The following is a 5,589-nucleotide window of genomic DNA, read 5'->3' as shown; positions in this document are numbered from 1 at the left end:
CACTACTCAAAGAAATTGAAAAAGACACAAAGAAGTGGAAAGATATTCCATGTTCATGGGTTGGAAGAATTAACATCATCAAAATGAATATATTACCCAGAGCCATCTACAAATTTAATGCTATCCCCATCAAGATCCCAAGCACATTTTTTAGGAGAATAGAAAAAGTGCTACAAATGTTTATCTGGAACCAGAAAAGACCTAGAATTGCCAAAACAATCTTGAGAAAAAAGAACAGAACCGGAGGCATCACACTCCCAGATCTCAAACTGTATTATAGGGCCATTGTCATCAAAACTGCTTGGTACTGGAACATGAACAGACACACTGACCAGTGGAATAGAATTGAGAGCCCAGAAATGAGGCCCCACACGTATGGACATCTAATCTTTGACAAAGGGGCCCAGACTATTACATGGGGAAAGCAGAGTCTCTTCAACAAATGGTGTTGGAAACAATGGGTTGAAACATGCAGAAGAATGAAACTGAATCACTGTATTTCACCAAATACAAAAGTAAATTCCAAGTGGATAAAGGACTTGGATGTTAGACCAGAAACTATCAGATACTTAGAGGAAAATATTGGCAGAACTTTTTTCCACATAAATTTTAAAGACATTTTCAATGAAACGAATCCAATTACAAGGAAGACTAAGGCAAGTATAAACCCATGGGACTACATCAAATTAAAAAGCTTCTGCACAGCAAAAGAAACCACTACCCAAACCAAGAGACCCCTCACAGAATGGGAGAAGATCTTTACATGTCATACATCAGATAAGAGTTTAATAACCAACATATATAAAGAGCTTGCCAGACTCAACAACAAGACAACAAATAACCCCATCCAAAAATGGGGGGAGGACTTGGACAGAATATTCACCACAGAAGAGATCCAAAAGGCCGAGAGACACATGAAAAAATGCTCCACGTCTCTAATTGTCAGAGAAATGCAAATCAAGACAACAATGAGATATCACTTCACTCCTGTGAGAATGTCACACATCAGAAAAGGTAACAGCAGCAAATGCTGGAGAGGGTGTGGGGTCAAAGGAACCCTCCTGCACTGCTGTTGGGAATGTCAATTGATCCAGCCTCTGTGGAGAACAGTCTGGAGAACTCTCAGAAGGCTAGAAATGGACCTACCCTATGACCCTGCAATTCCCCTCCTGGGGATATATCCTAAGGAACCCAACACATCCATCCAAAAAGATCTGTGTACACATATGTTCTTGGCAGTACAATTTGTAATAGCCAAAACCTGGAAGCAACCCAGGTGTCCAACAACAGATGAGTGGATGAGCAAGTTGTGGTATATATACACAATGGAATACTACTCAGCTGTAAAAAATGGTGACTTCACCGTTTTCAGCCGATCTTGGATGGACCTTGAAAAAATCATGTTGAGTGAAATAAGTCAGAAACAGAAGGATGAATATGGGATGATCTCACTCTCAGGCCGAAGTTGAAAAACAAGATTAGAAAAGAAAACACAAGCGAACCTGAAATGGAATTGGAGTATTACACCAAAGTAAAAGACTCTGGGGTGGGTGGGTGGGTGGGGAGAATACAGGTCCATGAAAAATGATGAATGAAATAGTGGGGGTTGTATTGTTAAATGGGAATCTGGGGAATGTTATGCATGTAAAAAAAAAAAAAGAAGTAGAAACGCAAAGCAGAAATTGACTGAGTTTGGAGTATGGCACCAAAGTAAGAAAGCAGAAGTATACTAACTAGAGTTTGCAGTGAGTACCCTCCCTAACACTTCCTCTCCACTATTCCAAGCTTTGGGTCCATGATTGCTCAACAATTTGTTTGGCTTTGTATGTTAACTCTTTTTTCAGTCACCAGGTTCCAGATGCCATCAGGATGCTAGCCAGGCTTCCCTGGATTGAAAACCCCACCAATGTGTCCTGGAGCTCAGCTTCCCCAGAGACCCACCCTACTAGGGAAAGAGAGAGGCAGACTGGGAGTATGGACCGACCAGTCAACGCTCATGTTCAGCGGGGAAGCAATTACAGAAGCCAGACCTTCTACCTTCTGCAACCCTCAATGACCCTGGGTCCATGCTCCCAGAGGGATAGAGAATGAGAAAGCTACTGGGGAGGGGGTGGGATATGGAGATTGGGCGGTGGGAATTGTGTGGAGTTGTACCCCTCCTACCCTATGGTTTTGTTAATTAATCCTTTCTTAAATAAAAAAAAAATTAAAAAAAAAGAAAAGAAAACACAAGTAGAACCTGAAATGGAATTGGAGTATTACACCAAAGTAAAAGACTCTGGGGTGGGTGGGTGGGTGGGGAGAATACAGGTCCATGAAAGATGATGAATGACATAGTGGGGGTTGTATTGTTAAATGGGAATCTGGGGAATGTTATGCATGTACAAACGATTGTATTTACTGTTGAATGTAAAACATTAATTCCCCAATAAAGAAATAAATTATTAAAAAATAATAATAATAAATAATAAATTAAAAAAACTTATTGGGCTGGGGAGTTAGCATAATGGAAAAAAAAGAAGTGCTCTGGTATCTCTCTTTTTCTTCTCTCCCTCTTCCTTCTTCTTATCTCTCTCTCTCCTTCTCTCTTCTCTCTCACCTTCACTCTGAAACTCCTTGAGCACTGTAACATGTGCACTCAACCAGGTACACTACCACCTGGCCCCCCTCTCAATGATCTCTTCTGGATGTCCCTAATTATCCACTAGTTTTTATAAAGAGCCATATTTAGTTACAGGGTAGTGATTGAACATTTTTTTAATATTTATTTATTTACTTATTCCCTTTTGTTGTCCTTGTTTCTTCTTATTGTTGTAGCTACTATTATTGTCGTCGTTGTTAAATAGGATGGAGAGAAATGGAGAGAGGAGGGGAAGGCAGAAAGGGGGAGAGAAAGACAGACACCTGCCGACCTGCTTCACCGCCTGCGAAGCAACCCCCCTGCAGGTGGGGTGCCGGGAGTTTGAGTCCCACAGGACAGTTTCTTCCTGGTAAAACAGCAAGTGCTCCTGGGAAAGCTTTGCCACGGGTAAAAATAATTGTTTGAACGAGGCCTGCCTACGGAACGAGTGGGTTGTTGCAGAAGCTATGGTGCGTTTTTCTGTGTTTTCCTGGCAGAGGTGTGTCGTGACAGCCCAGCATGTAAACCTCAGCAGTAGCAGGACTGGTGTGAGACTCGGCTGCCGCAGGCAGGGCTTGGAGTCCAGGAAATCTAGGAGCTTTGTTCCTAGCAACACAAGTGTGCATTTTCAAGTGGGTGATTCTGTGTGGCCCAGGAATGATGATAGAAATGACCACATGTCCCTTGGAAGGGAAAAAAAAAAAGTCCCCCATTCCTTAGACAGAGGCACCTGATAGACAAGAAATGCTTATTTGTGGCTAGGGGTATGGATCCATCTGCCAGTGCCCATGTCCAACTGAGAAGCAATTACGAAAGCCAGAGGTGCACCCAATTCTATCAGGACCCAGAGAGAGAAGAGGAAAAAAAAAATTACATCATGGTAAGGCATACATTTATTTGAGCCTTCAAACACAGGAAAAGATTTTCTTTCAGATAATGCACTGGTTAGACAGCAGCCATTCTGTTGGGGAAGTAAAAAAAAAATTAAGACTGCGAACTTACCTTCTTTGAAATTACTGTTTAAAATCAAGAGTTACCTCCCTCTATACACTAACTTCGCAGTACCATCCGATGAAATTAAGTTTCCCTAATTTATTTATAAGGTCCAGGTGACAAGAAGGAAGTACTAGGGAGTCGGGCGGTAGCGCAGCGGGTTAAGCGCACCTGGTGCAAAGCACAAGGACCGGCATAAGGATCCGGGTTGAGGCCCGGGCTCACCACCTGCAGGGGAGTCGCTTCACAAGTGGTGAAGCAGGTCTGCAGGTGTTTATCTTTCTCTTCTTCTCTGTCTTCCCCGCCTCTTTCCATTTCTCTCTGTCCTACCCAACAATAACAACAACATCAACAATAATAACTACAACAATAAAACAAAGGCAACAAAAAGGGAATATTTTTTAAAAAGAAGTAAGTAGTCATAAGTCCACTATTTTATAGTAGTCATAAGTCCACTTAAATGACATTACTATGTGTATTAAGTTTATATCAAGTCAGCATTCTGATTATAAAGCTTACACAAGCATCTAGTATAGCATCTTTTCTCTTTGTAAATGCCCAGGCTTGAATTTACACGGACACACCTGGAACTGCTATATGAAAAACTATCTTCTTCTAACAGTACCTTATCATAAGAATTTATGACGGTTTCTCCAGAAAGTCACAGTCCATGTTTGCTACCATTCCCCAGTACCTACCTCCCTGCTTTTTCTTTACTCTTTCTTTAAAATTTATTCCCTTTTGTTGCCCCCCTTTTTTTTAATTGTTGTAGTTATTATTGATGTCGTCGTTGTTGGATAGGACAGAGAGAAACTGAGAGGAGGGGAAGTCAGAGAGGGGGAGAGAAAGATAAACACCTACAAACCTGCTTCACCGCTTGTGAAGCGACTCCGCTGCAGGTGGGGAGCCTGGGGCTCGAATGGGATCCCTACACTGGTCCTTGTGCTTTGCGCCACCTGCTCTTAACCCGCTGCACTGCTGCCCCACTCCTTTCTTTACTCTTAAAAACCCTGCCCCCTGTCTAAGATGTTAAAATAATTTTTGGAGACATGACTGTCATCTTCTCAGATTATTAGAAACCTAACAGTTTTTCTTGTATCAACCGTTGCCTTTTAACTGGTTCTTTGAGCAGCAAGCATTGGTTAGATCTTCTTTCTGTTAACACAGTGACTTGGAACTTCAGGCTACAGCCATGGGTGGGAGTTAACTTCAGTATCTCCAAGAGACCCTCACCTTCTAAGTGCTTCCTGGCTAAAGAAACCATATTCTCAGAAAGCATCTAACTTTATGGTGGAGAGAAGCTTACATAAAATGAAGTACTGCAGTTTTTAGTGTTAGACTTCACAGTGTGGAAGATAAGGTAATATGAAGAATAACTAAACTGTAGTTAGCACCTAGTAACCTCCAGGGACTGCATTCAGTTCTGGAAATTCATAACCGGTCTAGATATAGTCCTTGTCCTCAAGGATGTATAAATTTTATCAGAAGCAGTATTTTCAAAACTTTAAAGCACATAGTTGGTATTGGTGCAATTTACCTAGCAACTTCTAAGAAAAATATGCCTAATGTTCAATACTACTGTGAAAAGTTACGGTCGCCCCAAAAAGTTTTGTTGCAGAAGTGTGGCTGTGCTGAGTTAGCAAATGCAGAGATCAGCCCTGGTGATAGAGGAGGTGGCGGCCGTTGTACGGAATCATTCCTTTTTTTTTTTTCTTCTCCAATTCGAGCAACCTTTCAATCATTGAAAGAGTCCCCAAAATCACCCACTGAAATGAAATGCCCTAAAACTTTTGGCGAAATGTGGTACGCATATGCATTCCTGTCGAGCCTATAGTTCTCATCGGATTCTTAAGTCTGTGTGCCCCCCAATAAATGATGTAGTCCAACATCCTCATGCAACAGATGGTAAAACTGAGGTCCAGGGAGAGAAAAACAATAGTCTCAAGTCAAACAACACGGGCAAAAGCATTTCGACT

The sequence above is a fragment of the Erinaceus europaeus genome, chromosome 1, assembly GCF_950295315.1.
Source record: "Erinaceus europaeus chromosome 1, mEriEur2.1, whole genome shotgun sequence".
NCBI classification, from domain to species: domain Eukaryota; kingdom Metazoa; phylum Chordata; class Mammalia; order Eulipotyphla; family Erinaceidae; genus Erinaceus; species Erinaceus europaeus.
Note: the sequence above shows the minus strand (reverse complement) of the source record.